The sequence below is a fragment of the Trichosurus vulpecula genome, chromosome 5, assembly GCF_011100635.1.
Source record: "Trichosurus vulpecula isolate mTriVul1 chromosome 5, mTriVul1.pri, whole genome shotgun sequence".
NCBI lineage: Eukaryota > Metazoa > Chordata > Mammalia > Diprotodontia > Phalangeridae > Trichosurus > Trichosurus vulpecula.
Genome location: NC_050577.1, coordinates 165498714 through 165515820, shown reverse-complemented (window position 1 = coordinate 165515820; position 17107 = coordinate 165498714).

The window sequence follows — 17107 nt, the reverse complement described above, 5'->3', positions numbered from 1 at the left end:
ACACATGGAGGGGGCTAGCATAGTTGTCCAGGAAGGATAATAAGAACTTATACTTGGGTGATAGCAGTAAGAATAAAGATTAGGAACAGATGCTAGAGATGCTGTAGCGATGGAATCAAGAAGATTTGACAAATGATTAATATGAAAAGGGAAGAAGGGCTGAAAAAGAACCCTAAGTTTTCACGAAAGATTAGACAAACAGAAATTTTTAAATTATAAAGGTAGGAGCATAATCAGAGAAAGTGTGGTGTCTCTGAAGTCAAGGGATGCGGTGGTCAACACTGTTCAAAGCTACAGTGACATCAAGGAGAAAAAGGACTTTAAAAAAACAGTCATAGGATTTGGTAATTAAGAAGTCATTGGTAAACTTTGAAAGAGCAGTTTCCGTAGGATGACAATGTAGAAGTCAGATTGCAGGGTGTTGGACAGAGAATGAAATCTGAGAAATTGGAAGTATGGAGTAGTTAATATTCATTGCCATGAAAAAATGTAAAAACGTATACATACATACATATACATTTTTAGACATACATACATACAAACACAGAGACCAATACAGAGACATACACAAAGAGAAAGAGACATATAGAGATAAACCCAGAGACAGACACAAATAAAGAGATACAGAAAGATACACAGAGTCACAGATAAGCAGAATAATAAGGCAGAAACAGAGAAACACCGAGAGATAAGTAGCGCTCTTCCCCCGCCAAAAGCATGATTCCTAATGAAAATACAAATTCAAAAATCATTACTTCTCTCCGCCCCTTTCTACCCTTGTTTCCCAACTCTATTCCCACCCCCACGCTGCCTTCTGGCCATGTCTAGGTCTCTCAGCTTCTATCTTTTTCCTCCGGGAGCGCAGTATTCCTGTACACTGATTCAGCAGATATGCGACTTCTGCTATGTGTGTCTGGGTTCCTGTTATCAGGAGCTACTTCAATATTTCAAGGAAAGGGCATAAGTCTTGGAGTCAAGGCGAGACCTTGGCCTAAATCCTGTCTCTAGCACTAATTAGCCTTGTCACTTTGGACAACTCACTTACTGCTCTTAAGCCTAACTTCATCTGTAAAATAAGGGTGATAATACTTAGACTACCAAACTTAAAAAAAAATTGTACTAAGAAAAGCATTTTGTAAACCTAAAAATTCTATGTAAGCATCAGTTGTTATTACCAGATATTTGACCTTGGTATATGTAAAAAGGGCTGAACAGTGAGAACTTTGCTGGCCAATGTAAACACTGAAAAGGTTTATGATGTTTTTTGCTTAGTGTGTCTGTTAGGTTTTTTAATCTTTCCAAAACACAAACACGCTCCACAGTGGCAATAAGAACAAGCAAGAATGCTGGATTTGAAGCCAAAGGATATGGATTGAAATCCTGGCTCCTCTACTTACTATACATATGACCTTAGGATAAGGCCTCAGTTTCCTCATATGTAAAATGATGAGATTGGACTAGACAATCACTTGCAAAGTCCCTTGTAGCCCCAGATCCTACCCACCCAAGAGATACAAAAGTATCCTTTATACCAACATAATCATATAATTATAAAAAAGAGAAGCACAGAGACATATGAAATCACTAAAAGGGAAAGTTATCATGTTATCAGAACATAATATTGCCTGTACCTTTTTCTATTAAAAATATTTCAATCCCCAACACACCAATATAACATGTAATAGAACATATATATCATTCATGTTAATTAAACATCTTTCTACATTTTATTACGTGCAATAAGGTAAACCCTTTACTAATTATGACTGTCTTGGATGCCAGATGTTCTCTCTTCTGGGGTTTCCTTCTGCGATTAGCTGGTCCTCAGTACCTCCATAAATATTTGGTCCACAGCCATTGTGTAAAGGGTGAGACTATGGGAAATAACTGCTGGGTCAGACACAAAGAGCTTTCCCTAAAGGGAATTATATCCATGTTTTTAAATAGCTGAGTGAAAATTAAAATTAGCCAAGTTCCAAATGGAACAAGTGAGGCAAAGTCAAAGGAAGGAGGAGGGGCGAATGTCTCCTAGCAATGCCTAGAGATCGTCAGACGTGGGAAGGGCACAACCCAGCGAATTCTTCAAACTAAATCAAATGGGAGTCAGAAGTAGTAAAACGCTAATGTTTGTAATTTAGCAAACAGCTGTGCAAACCGAGAAGTCATTGGAAAGAGCAAACATTCCATTTCAAGGTGATTGCCATGAGAACACAGACAGGAATACTGTCTAAGTGGCCCCTGCATTACAGGGAGCAAAGAGAATGTGAAAGAAAGGAATGGGGGGAGGGAGGCAAGGAAGGAAGGGAGGGAGGCAGAAAGGAAGGAAGGAAGAAAGGGAGGGAAGGAAGGAAGGAAGGGAGGGAGGAGGGAGGGAGGAACGAAGGAACGAAGAAGGGAAGGAAGGAGAGAGAGAGAGAGAGAGAGAGAGAGAGAGAGAGAGAGAGAGAGAGAGAGAGAGAGAGAGAGAGAGAGAGAGAGAATGAGAGTAGATTCCCTCCCTCTACTGAAAATCTAGTATTTTGATGCATTAAAAATAACAAAGGGTCCTCTCTGAAATCTTTGTTGAGGGCTCAGACTTTAAAGCTATGCCACTAAGAAGGGGAGAAGGAAATACAGAGTTCACAAAATGAAGAAAATGTGAAGAAAAGTATCCAGCAAACATTAAACAGAAAGTAAGGTATCTTTGCCAAGAAAACCCCAAATGGGGCCAGGAAGAATAAGACATAACTGAAATGACTGAACAGCAGTGCTGTTCACAGCCTCAGCATTTTACAATCTTTTCAGCATCTTGAAAAAAAAAATAGATTGGTGTTCAATAGCCTAGAATTATTTATTATATATGGTGGAAAGCTCAAAAGCAATTGGAATAGAGAAGAACAACTAGCACATCCATGAATTAATACAGGGCAATCATTTGTTGCTTTGGTAATAACCTTATGTTTTTGGATATAGGTGCCAGTATGGGCAGATGTTGAATAAGGAAATATGAAATCTGTTCAATTCAAACGAGTGAAATTCAAAGACAGTACAAGTTACAGATTCATTGCTATTGGAATATATGTTCTTACAAGCAGGTGCCAGTTTTCCAAAACCAAGAAAATATTCCTAAGGTGAGATATCACCCCATCAGTAATGGCATCACAATAGGGTATCACAAGAACAAAAACAAAATGTATTTTTAATCAAGCAATCTTTAATAAGCAAGTAATAAACTAGGAACGTCACTAGAAATACAAAGATAAATGCGAAATCACTCTTGTCCGCAAGAAGTTTTTATTCTACTTCTTAACTTCCCCTTTGATGCAATAATTGGTACCACTTGACGTGACATTTTTAAAATGTTAACTTGAAATGCAAATAGTAAGCTGTTCATTCCTCCTCCTTCAAGCTGCAAAGGTACACCTCACTCTCCAGAGCTAGGAGGGGAAACCTTCCTTTTGCTGGCCCTTGGGTTGGAGGAAATGAGAAAGAAGGTACAAAAAACTTTCCAACATCCACATAATGTTATGGAAGATTTCCTCTCATAGGTTTATATTAGCCTGTGCTCCATCCAACCTACGCTTTACTAAACATTTCACAGAGATAGAGACTGTACCTCTGATTCCTTTAGCATAGGAGTTCCCAGAGAAGAAACTCCTTTTACCAATGTGGGTCTGCAACTTATAGTCTTAAAGAGTTGACTAGAACACTGAGAGGTTAAGAGACTTGCCCAGGGTGTCACACAGTGCAGACATTTCACAAGTGGGACCTGAACCCAAGTTCTCCTGGTTTTCAGGACAGTTCTCTAACCACTATACTACGGTGCCTCTCAAAACATAATTGAGCAAATAAGTTCAAGGAATTCCATTGACATTCCCTAACCAGTAACATTCATTTATTTTCCCCAATAATGTTTATTCACCTTCCTGAGAATGTCTTTCTGCATGGAATTTCTGACAAGGTGCAATGGAAATACTAGAAAGGGAGTCAGAGGTCTGAGTTTGAATCCCAGCTGTGCTACTTATGAGCTGTGTGCCTTTCACCTCACTGGGCCTTGGTTTCCTCACCTAGAAATTGAAGGAATCATAGGATCATAGTATTTAGGGTCAAATCAGAGATTTAGGGTTAAAGTTAAATCTTTAAGCAAGCCTCACATTACAAATGAGGGGCTCTCCCTAATGAGAGAACATCAATGCTTTTGTTATTATCTCACAGCAAATTTATTTTTCTGGTTTCTGTGCCTTTAATTCCAATTCCTACTTCATTATTTTCTCTAGAAAACCAAGGTATCCATTGTACCATCCCCTTCGGTTGTTGTTGTTGTTCAGTCATGTTCCACTCTTCGTGACCCCATTTGGGGTTTTCTTGGCAAACATACTGGAGTAGTTTGCCATTTCCTTCTCCAGCTCATTTTACAGATGAGGAAATGGAGGCAAGCAGGGTAAAGTGACTTGCCCAGGGTCACACAGCTAGTAAGTGTCTGAGGCTGGATTTGAACTCAGAAGATGAGTCTTCTGATTCCTAGCCTAGTGCTCCATCCACTGTACCACCTAGCTGCCTCCAATATGTGAAATTACTTTGGAACTAAATAATGGTAAGTTTCTTGAGGGCAAGACAGTTTTCATTTTTGTCTTTGTATGCCCAGTACTTGGCTCAGTATTTGGCACATAGTGCTCTCTCAGTAAATTCTTGGGGAATTGAAGTTAATGGTTGGATCTGTTCTAGAAAGCACCAACACATAAGATATATTCCCTGAATATAATCTCAAAAGGATACCTGTTGGTGCAATGAGAAAGGAAGAGCCTGGTTTTCACAGGGCTAATACTCAAGTTCACAAGCATAAGCAGTCTCATGCAGGGCATCTTCATTTTTTATTCATTTAGCTACAAGTAAACGCACTTCTTTTTCAAAGGGCATTGATGGACACCTTGCACTATTGATTGTTACCACTTGTAAGCTCAGAGCTCTTCATCCTGGCATGCTTGGTAGCCCTGAATGACAATGTATTTTTGACTCCTTTCAGAAGAGAGTGAGAGAAACATGCCAGGGAAAACACACCCTAGGTATGCTACATGCAGTTCTTTGTTTCCAGTTTCTTGGACACAGAAACTCATTATAGCTTTGTCTACAGAAAGCAACAAGAGGACTGAGGCAGTCTGGGTTTTTTTTTTTATCTTGCATTGTTACCAAAATTAGACAAAATGTGCTAAAACTGTTCACTGTAACAGATTAGCAGGGAGAAATGTTTTCATGGCTCCTGAAATCCAAAGGTAATTTTTTTTTCTGTTGCTGTTGCTCATAACTTTTATCTCTCAGAATCTATATTCAGATTTCAAGACAGGGAAGAGGATTTTGAGAAGATATTGGCATCTAAAGGAAATATGTCTCTTCTTTACAACATGACTAATGTGAAAATATGTTTAATAGGGCAGTATATGTGGAGCCTATATCAGATTGCATGCTGTCTTGGGGAGGAGGGAGGGAAGGAGAAGGAGGAAATTTAACACTCTAAAGCTTGTGGAACTGAATGTTGTAAACTAAAATTAAATAAATTAATTTTAAAAAGAAAAGGAAATATTTAACAACAAAAAAGGAGATATGTCCACAACCATCCTATCGATTAGGATATATCCCTTCACAGCATGCACACAGCCACCTGCCTAGTTCAGACACTCATTTTCTCTCTCCCCAACTGCAAAAATATTCAAGGAGTTTCATTGATATTCCCTACCTAGAAACAGTATTGCAGTAGCCACCTAATATGTCTCTCCTTTCCTTAAATCCCTTCCTACACTAATCCATCCCTCATATAGCTGCCTAAGGGAGTTTCCTCAAGATCAAGTCTGACCATGTCACTCCCCACCTTCTCCATAAATTCCAGTAAGGTTCCTAGCCCCTCTTAGGATCAGATATAAACTCCTCTGTTCAGCATTGAAAGCTCTTCACAACCTGGCCTTTTCCTATGTTTATAGTCTTCTTTCACATCACTGCCCTCTATGCATTCTACTAGCCCATTTGGTGTCCTTCACAATGCTCTGTCTCCCATGTTGTGTGTTGACGCTGTCTGTTGTCCCATTTCTGGTATGTTCTTCTGCCTTACCTGGATTTCTTAGAATCCCTGGCTTCCTTCAGGACTCAGCTCAGACACCCTCTCCTGCAGGAGATCTTTCTAATCCCCCAGGGAGCAAGACACTTCTCTTCTGCCCTTACTTCCCTCCCTTGCACTCTGAAGGCAACTCCTGTTTATCTCTCTATGCACTGGGTGTCTCCCACATTAAGATACTGTCTGGAGGGCAGGGACTGTGTTTGCTTTCTCTCTCCTCAGGGCTTAGCATAATGCTGGATACATAATAAGTGTTTAATAAATACTTTTGATTGAATCAATTGATGATGACACAAATACACTCAAGACTTCCTGCAAGCCTACTTGCTTTTGTATATCAGTGCAGATGACCACCAGCTTATAATGACAGAGTCCGAGGGAAATTAGACTGGTTTTAAAGAAAGAAGGTTGGAGGTAGGCTAAATATTTTAATATTTTTAAATGAAAAATTTGACTAATGTTCTCAGACCAGTGATATTCTTTGATATTCAGGTATCATCCCTGGGACACTAATGAAAGTTGCTGTTTTGTTCAGTCGTTTTTCAGTCTCATCTGACTCTTCGTGACCCTGTGTGGGGTTTTCTTGGCAAAGATACTGGAGTGATTTGCCATTTCCTTTTCCAGCCATTTTACAGATAAGGAAACTGAGGCAAAAAGAGTTAAATGACTTGTTCAGAGTCACACAGCTAGTAAGGCCAGATTTGAACTCAGGAAAATGAGTACTCCTGACTTTAGGCCCAGGGCTTTATCAATTGTGCCACCTAGCTTCCCAAATGATGAGAAAGGGAAGAGCTAAAGGACATTGAAGATACAAGGGAAAAACTTTTGTGAGCCTGATGATCTTTTTCAAGCTGTCCTCAAGGCTTTCAAATGAAAGTTCTAATTTCCTTTTGGATTTTTGTCTCTCCTACAAGGAACTCCCATCCCCACAAAGTTACATGCTCTCTGATCATCAAATATTTTCAAAATAAAAGGTCTTTCCCTAACGAGGATGTAAGGGCAAATAAGGTATATTGAGTGGTAGGAGAATTGGGAATTTAACTTGCCCGTTTCTGTGAATGGTACCACCAGTCTCCCAAGCCAGATACAACTGACTCCTTCACCTTTATCTCTCTATTCCATAAGCCATCAAAATTTGAGTTGCTTATTCCTTTATAATGTGTCTTGAATTCTTCCCTTACTCTCCATTCCCATTGCTCCAAGTTAGTCCAGGACCTCATCCCCTCATGCTTCCTCAATCAACAAGCATTCATTAATTCATTACTTAATATCCAGTGAGATACATTTCCTTACTCTTCCACAACACCATACTCATTCCTTTCACCACCCCTTCCTCTGTTCATGCTATTTTCTTCATCCCTAGCCCATTCCAAAATTCTTTAATCCTTTCTTTCTACTAAACCCCTTACACTTAAGCCCTTTCTCTTCCATGGAGCTTTCCCTATTCTGTCCCACACTCATCTCTCTCTTTGAATTTTTATTTATGGTCAATACAACAGTTAACATTTCTTTAATTGTTTTCCATGTGTACATCTTATTTTCCATAATAATAATAGTAATAACTATCTAGAACCTACTAAATGTATAAGCACTATGCTAAGCCCCTTACAAATATCATCTCATTTGATCCTCACAACAACCCTTGGAGGTAAGGTGATATTATTATCCTTATTTCACAGATGAGGAAACTGAGGCAGACAGAGATTAAGTGACTTGCCTAACATCATACAGTTAGTAAGACTCTGAGGCTGGATTTGAACTCAGGTCTTCTTGACTCAAGGTCCAGCACTCTATCCACCTAGCTAACTTCACTACAATATAAGCTCCATGGGACCAGAACCATTTCTCATGTGTTTCTTGTAACTCCCTACCACTGTCACTAAATACAATGCTGTGCATATAACAAGAGCTCAATAAATATTTATCGATCAGCTCCAAATGCCCAAACATCTGCTTATTTCAATGACTGATTCATTTCCATATTCCTGAGCGGTAATTACCATAAAATCTTTTACATACTAGGTCCTCAATAAGTGCTGTTGAATAGACCGATGAATGGATTTCTAACTTTGGTGGCAATCTTACTCTTGTCCAGAGTTTTTTGCCTCATCTACCCCAAGTCTGTAGCTAACAGATGAGTGGGATAGCCACCACAAGAGATAGCAAACCTATGAACAGCCAACAAAGAACTGAAAATATTTGTGGAGGAATTGTAATTCTTTCATTAGGAAGTGATGCTGACATTTAGATCAAACACTAAACAATCAGGGATTTAATAAATGCTTATTGATTTGACTTAGTTTGACCTTAGGGTGATCCTATTTTTCCTAGAGCATCTTGTGACCAAGAGCTTGAAGGATTTCAAAGCAACATCAAGAGCAGAGTGGGGAGATTGGGAAGGCACCCAAAAATTCATGTCCAATTTTTTTCTGAGCTTTATTGTTTTGATATTAAGTGGATCACTGTCAGCAAGTAGTCAGAGAGCACTTTTAAAGCCTTCTTCCTGGCTTTTTTTTCAGTTGCTTGGCATTTTACAACACTGGCAACTACTCTTTGTTCATGGCAGCTGCCTATTATGGGTTGGTGGTGTTGCAGCCAAAATTTATGAAGCTTCCATATGCTGTTGTTTGTGAGAGGAGATGTTGGTGGAATCTGGTCCTGGGTATATGAAAGGAGGTTTGAGAAATAATGATCAAGATGGAAGAAGGAATAGCAGGACTGAGTCAGTGCAATGGGGGGGAGGGGAGAAAAGAGTGCTGAGAACAGTTGGGTAAGGGAATTCTAGGAGCTTGTTTCCCTGACAGCTTGTGTATGAGCATGGGTTTTGGGGGAGAAAGCATTAAGGGGAGACACAATCTCAATATGTGTTTGGGTCCAATGAGACCCCAAATGCCAAAATATAGCAACGCAAGTAATGGGGAGCATGATAAGAGGGTATTAATCCCATTTAACCTTGTACCACTGATCTGAATTAGGAAGTTTCTCATCTCCTTTTCATGTTCAAGAGGAAAGAGATAATGTTCAGCGCACACAAAGAAAACCAGAGATAGGGAAATCAATGAGTCTGTGACTGGTCCCTAACATTGATGATCTAAATTCAAATGCTCAAAAATAAGATTTCAAAGCTAAAAACTATAATCCTATGAAAAGCATGTGTTTTGAGAAAGCACAGCAATAAAGCTCTTCTCTGAAAGGAGAAAATCATCGAAATATTCTCAATTTGGAAATGCCTAGAAACATAGTTTGGTATCATTAGGAGTCATTAGGAACCTGAATCAGCTGTTTAGGGATTACATTGTTTGGATGGAAGCTTTACCCTTCTAAAAAAAAATAAAATAAAATAAAATTTAAAAAAAGGAACATTTGTGATGGATTTTTATTCCTTTTTAAAAAAGGCTATAGTTTCTCGTCTTCGCCAACAGCGTATATTTGGACTAATGGACCTATGATCTCACTGATGTGGGTAGTCCTGTCAATGGTATAAATTGGGACCCATGAACACCTTGTTATTCCGTGCAGTTCTAATCCATGTCTTTCCACTAATTCAGTAGAGAGGAGTTAGCCAATGTGCTGACTCTAGGGACCAAAGTTTAGCACTTTCTGGATGTTTAAGGATCATCAGTCTAAACCATTTTTGTACTGTTCTCTAAAACTGCTGGGGGTCATTGAATTGTGTTCTCTACTCTACATGGGACCAGACTGCAGCATTTGGGATTTCTCATGTCTATTTTTAGTCATTTTTCTGCCTGTTCCCTTACTTTTTAGCCAACAGCCATTTCTCACTGTTTTTAATCTATTTGCAGCAGAGATTCTTAGCAGTTCTAATTTGTTACAAGCATATTCCATTTAATATAATAAATTGCTTCTGGAAAAATTTAGTGTTGAGGTTAAACGATGTTATACATAATGCACCATAGGAACAACATTATGGATAAGCAATCAGCCAGGTGCTGTTACAGTAAGGTTTCATTTGAATGTGTCAGTGATTGTACTGAAAAATATTGTTGGTTAGGGCAAACTAATATTGGGTATGCCTGTACTTTTAATCATCTTTAGGCCTGAAAACCAGACCTCTAAACTCATTAGAGTAGTAGAAAAAGAGTAAATAGGCTCTCAGAGAAAATCTTAAAGGCTTTCCTACCACCATTAGTGCATGGACTTCTAATAGTTAGCTCTTTTGATTGCTTGGAGGCCTTCTTTCTTTTGAATTTTAGCTGTGATTCAAATAGGTGAGGCCACTGAATAGCTGAGTTCCAGTATTGACTACGTAATTTGTCATTTTACTACTTACTGTCAGGGTTTCTAATTGCTTCACGTAAATCTTGATTCCCCTACTAGACTGTAACCTTCTTGATGGCAATCTTGTGCATATTTTATATCCACTAATAAAGGGCAAAGGTGATGGAAGTTGGTTAGACTTGGCCCCTTCTCCTAGAGGGACAAGGAAAGACAGTGTAAACAGAGATAGCCAGGATGGCTGATGAACATCCATAGGCAAAGCTGATGACTCTGAAGGACTTCTAGCAAACTGCATGTGACTTCTATCTACCTCTGTTTTTTGCTTTATCTGACCTACCCATAATTTGGTGAATTCAAAATTACTAACCCTTGGACTGTGTATGTGTAAAAAAAATGCAGTTCCTTTTGTCAATTTTAGTATGAAATCAGCCACTAACAGTCACAGGCCCTAAGGGGTTGGGCTAGATTGGAATAGAGCTAATTTCTGAGTAATATAACAATATATAAAGCTTCTTTTTCTTGAGTCAAAAAGATAAGGACCCAGTGGGTGGCAATGAAGTAGGATGTGCATGTCTTCTTATATAATCAAATATGTCCATGAGTGATGGGTATATTATTCAATCGATCCTGAAGTTAGATCAAATTAATTTGAGGCTTTTTCTCTGTTCCTTGAAACCCCAGCCTAACATAGTTTGCTTTGGTAAATATTGATTGACTGAATATTTCAAACAAAAAAAAAAACAATTAGGACTATAGTAAGGAAAAGGAAAGAAGAGCCAGTGACAAGTTCTGGACTCGTGATGGAGGAAAGAATGAGTTTTGGTCTTAGCTCTGCCACCAGCTAGCTGTACTACCTTTGGACAGTGACTTAACCTCATGTAATTTCAGTTTCTTTATCTGTAAAAGGGGAGACAGAGAGTAGGTGACATGCTTCCAACTCTACAAATCTATGATTACATGACTGGTGGGGCAGCACTTTTACCAGGAGAGACAGATGGCGTCATAAATTTGCACATGGCAATCTCTCCATCTAACAAAGAAGAGTGCTTCGGCCATTTTCATCAGGTCCATTTTCATTGCTTGCCATTGACTGCTCAGCTTCCTAGTTTCAAACATACTTCTAATTTGCTACTCATGGCCTTCATCAAACGATTTGTTTTGATTGGAGAAGGCTAGAGCTTTGGGGCTAAGAGGCTTCATTATAGATTTTAAAACGTTTTTAATGACAGTTCTGTTGTCATACCAGATGGATGTACTCAGCATTTTCCAGAGGCATGTTTCTAGGTTTGAAAAAAAAAAAAGGCTAGTGACTAGCTTTAGAAACATTTATTTTAGAGTGATTCTTTTTGGACAGATGTGACATGAAATCTGAGGTAGCTTCGAGGAGGGGGGTACCATAAAAAAGCTTTTTATTTTGGTTCCCCTAGAAGCAACAGAATACCTCTGCCTCGCCTGACATTAAATAGGGGAGTTTTACTGAGAACATTATGTAGAGTGTGGGGGGAGAGAGTGGAGCCTGTACGTACTCTCTATACTGTACATGGTTTGTGAACAAATCAGAGGGCTATCAATATTTTATATATTTAATTTATATATTAGATATTATATTATGTGTTACATATGTAATTAATTTCTTCTTGGCAAAAATTATATTTCTCTGCCAATATTGATGAAATTTATTAAAATTGATGACAAATAAAGCCTTAAGAGGGAATAGTTCTAAACTCAGAATACACCTAACCCTTTCCCTTGGGTGGCCAGGCCAACATATGTCTAAGGTAAATTTGCCATACTTCAAAAGAGGTAGTTGTTGACATTAAATAAGAGAAATGCCTTCAGCTGGATTTCACATTCTATAAATGGAAAAATTTATATTATTTTTCGGAACATAAGTAACAAATACAATAAAAGTTCAAAATATTTCATTCTATTCTTCAGCAATACCCAGTACAAACACTAACCCTTGCCCTTCCTTGCCACTAGGTGAGTTGTAGTGTTGTGTAGCGGATAAAGGATTGGACATAGGGTTGGAAAGAACTGGGTTTGAATCCTGTGATAGACATATACTAGCTCTGTAGCCCTGGCCAAGTTATTTAATGTCTCTGGACTTCAGTTACTTCATCTATAAAATGAAGAGATTGGATTGTAGGTTCTTACAATCTTTTGTTTTTCCTAAGTTCCTTTCTGGCTCTAAATTTATGAGCCTATGAGCAAAACTTCTCTCTGTCAGATGCCACAGAAAACATGAAATAATCACTTTTGGTTGAAAGGCCTGCCTAGCTTCCTGTCCCTCCTAGCACTGCTTCTCTTCTTTCATACGCCTCTTCAAAGCCATCACAGCTTCTTCTTCAGGTAGTTTCATATATTCTTAGAATTTAAGCTCTTCCCAAGTCAAGATAGTTTCATTCTTTGATCTCAGTGCCTAACAACACGTCCGGCACACAGTCAGTAGTTAATAAATGCCTGTTGATTGATTCCAAGGACTTGTGAAACTTCTATATACTTCTTTTTGCATTATTGTCTTCCAACAGCCACATCCCTAGTAGAATGTAGGGCCCTATAAAAATGTCATGATGTGCGCAGTTATTCTATCCCAGATTCCCTAACATTTCTGTGCTAATTAAATCTACATTAAGCAAACATCCAAAGCAGCTCTGAATGGGAAAACAGATCACGGAAGGGCAACATTAGTTGCATGTGGCAAAATGTGAGAGACAATCCTTCTGCCGTGGGTTTAGTGACCATGTTAGACTCTCCCATTTCACATATACAAATGTATAACAGCCCCTGGTCCTTCTGTCAGCAGTTGGTGCCTCTACTGCCTTCCACGTTGCCCAGTTATAATTTGGAGCCTAGGATAACTGTCTGTGACTTGTATGAGTCTTTGAGAGTTTTCTGGGGCATGGACAGTTTAAACAATTTGCCCACGGTCACATAGCTAGTATGAGTCTGAGATGGCAATGACTCTCAAAAGCTTTACCCACTCTATCTTTATGCTACCTTTCCACATTGCAGCTGTGTTTATATTTTATTTTATTTTTTTACTAAATAAGGGGTTTCAAACCCTTTGGGATCCACAGATAAGTTTTAAACCACCATGGGTAATGGATTGAATTTTTGAACAATTGATCTTTAAAATTACTGTTTCATCGTTTTTCAGTTGTTTGACTCTTCATGGCCCCATTTGATGTTTTCTTGGCAAAGATACTGGAGTGGTTTGCCATTTCCTTCTCCAGTTCATTTTACAGATGAGGAAACTGAGGCAAACGGGGTAAAGCGACTTGCCCAGGATCACACTGCTAATAAGTGCCTGAGGCTGGATTTGACCTCAGATTTTCCTGAATCCAGGTTGCACCACCTAGCTGCCCCAAGTATTTAATGCATCATGATTCTTTCTTTTCTGTAACCCTAACGGAATTTGCAAAAATCTTTTAAATCTTGCCTTTTGAATGAGACCAAACTGGATGGTTAAAGTAACTCCCCATTTTATATATGGGAGCCAGGCAGAATATATAGTGAACTGATGACCAAAAAGAGACATGATACATTGTAAAAATAATTACCACTATTACAACTCCTCCAGCGAAACATTTTTTTTTTAGGATATGAAGGTTTGCAAAGCTCTTTACAAATATTATCTCATGAGATTCTCACAGCAACCCTGGGAGATAGAGGTTTTTATTGTCCTCATTTTACAGAGGAGGACACTGAGGCAGACGGAGGACAAGTACCTTGCCCAAGGTCACGCCAATAAGTATCAAGACAAGATTCAACACAAGTCTTACTCAGGTTCAGTCTATCCACTCTTCCACTTAGTTCTAGGTCAAAGGGTCTGGGTTCAAATCTCCACTTTGACATGTAATATTCTCAGTCAAAGGGTCTGAATTCAAATCTCCACTGTGTAACCTTGGAAAGTATTTTCCCAAGGAGTATGAACAAATCAAGCAATTCCATGAGGCTTAGTTTCTTCATTTATAAAAAGAGGGTCTGAGACTAGATGATGTCTGAGATCCCTCTTGTTCTAATTCAATGATCTTATGAACTCAAAATTCCTGGTTTCCTAATTTATCGTTTAGGCCACTGAGTAGCCACATCTCAACTGAAGTCACTCAGCAACTTCTACACAAGGAAAGATTGAAAGCAAAAGTAAACTTCATTTCATTTTTCTTGCCATACCTTAGGATAAACTGGATTTTTCTAAGAACCTTTACGAAGTTCCAATCATTTTGGCTAAGAACGAGATGTCAAACCCTCTCCTCAGATAGGCCACGAGCCAGCCGGAAGTAACCGTTGTTGAAATCATATTTGAAAAGTCCCCATGAAAGAGAATATTTATTGTTACCTACTTCTCAAGGACACAGTCTGTAGCAGATCAGAAAGTCATGTGCCCTAGGTCACTGTTATCCCCCGCTAGCTTCAAAGCCTTATTTTTTGTTTAGAGAACACAAATACATACATGGAAAATGCTTTCTTCATTATAAGGGTCTTTAGTTTCGGATTCATCTTGCCCTTGTAATTTTGTGCCTTTGGGACATACAGTTAAAAAAAAGGCAGTACCACTCAGTAAGAATGGGGAATAGAGAGAAAACAAATAGTTATTAATACAGGTAAACTTCATGTTTTCCAATTACAGCAGCGTATGGTAGTGCTTCTAATGGCCTTACATAAAACATTTCCTAGACTATATTAATGGGAAACTAGGGTTAATGACCTAAGACTCAGCCCCAGGCCAACAGCTATTCTCTCAATCATTAATCCCCAGCAAATGACCAGGGCCCTGTTCATTACAGCTCAATTATGCTTACACTCCTCACAAGGAATAAAAGCATTTCAGTACTATTACCAAGCTGTGTCCCCGTGTTAGACTTTAATACATAAGCCATAAAAATACAAAACAAGTTATTAGTCTAAATGCTGAGCTCTGTAGCACAATACAAGAACCTTACTTTGTTCACTCCCGGTTCTGGTGTGAACTCAACCTGAGGACACTGCAAGGTGGCAGAGCAGGCAGATGGCACCATTTCCTCATGACTTGATTCATCCTCTGGGTTCTTCTCAATGGTTTATATGTTGCAATATAGAAGGGCCTTAGATAAAGTAGACTGAATGTTCATTGCTTTCCAAATGGAAACCAGGGTGGCTCAGATGAAGAAAAGACAAAAAATATTTTGTTTCTATGAGTTGCAAAGAAAATGTATATATCCTCATAGGTCCTTGAACAATCTGTCAATAAATAATCATTGAGAACAGATGTGCAAAGCACTGTGAGGGTTGCAAAGAAGTATGAGATGCCTGTCTACATGCAGCTTACAGAAGAGAAGGGGAGAAAAGCTAAGAATAAGTGAAACTGCAGAGCAGAGATGCACTAAATACCAATCAAGAGGTATAGACCATAAGAACTTACAGATGATAGAGAACACTGGACTGGCAGGATAGGGAAAGGGGAGAGGACCCTTCATGCACAATGTCTAGATAGATGATGTTCTTGGTAGGGGGAACAACTGAAATGAAGAATGAAGAAATGGGCATACCTAAAGCCCAGCAGAGTAACAGCTAACATTTTCCTCCATTGATTGTTGTGTGAAGGATGGATTAGAGTAGGGAAGAGACTTGAGGCAGAGAGACCAATTAGGAGGCTCTTATCATAATCCATGTGAAAGATGATGAGAGCCTTAAGTAGGGTGGTGGCTGAATGAATGCAGAGAATGAGACATGTAGATATGATGTGTGGATAGAAACAAGATTCAGTAACTTCTTGGAATATATGGAGTGAAGAGTCGGGGATGACAACAATATTACTAACTTGAGTGACTAAAAGGATCCTCAACAATGATAGGAAAGCTGAGGAAAGGGGTGGGTTTGTCAGTCAGTCAATAAATATTTATTCAGCTCCTACAATGTGCCAGAAACTATGCTAAAAACTGGGGATACAAAAAGAGGCAAAAGACAGTCCTGCCCTGAAGCAAACAAATAAGTTTGTTTGTATGTGTGTGTGTATTTTATATATATATATATATATATATATAATATATATGCAGAAAATAAATAGTAACAGAAGCATGAAGATGCTAGAATTTGGAGGGGTTAGGAAATCCTCCCTATAGAAGATGAGATTTTCGTTGGGACTTAAAGGAAGTCAGGGAGGGCAGAAGGCAGAGAGAAGAGAGAGCATTCAAGACATGGGGTACAACCAGAGAAAATGCTTGTACCTAAGAGATGGAGGGTCTTGTTTATATCAAAATTCACTATCACTGGATTGGATGGTATGTGTCAGGGAGTAAGTTGTAAAAAAAAATCAGAAAGGTAAGAGGAGGCTTGGTTAGGAAAGGCTCTGAATGCCACATAGAAGATTTTGCTTTTGATCCTGGAGGTGATAGGGAGCCATGGGAGTTTATTGAGTGTATTTATGGGTGGGAAGCAGGGGAGGAGGTCACATGGTTTTGCCTGCACTGAAGTTTGAGGAGAAAAATAATGGGTTTATTTGGGACATGTTGAGATTGAAATGCATATGGGTCATCCAATTTATCATATCCAGTAGCCAGCTATGTGATGTGGGACCAGAGCCTAGAAGAGATAGTAAGGGTGGCTATTAGATCCGGTTGTCATTTGCATAAAGGTGGTAATTGAATCCATTTGTTGAGATGAGGGGAGAAGAGGGGACTCACAGCAAATCATCTTGATTTTTTTGGTGAAGTATGAAGCAAGATGCTCAGCTGAGACAGTTAGACTGAGTGTTAATGGGCAACTTAAATAGATAATTTTGGAATGGCCACTACGGTAAATAGA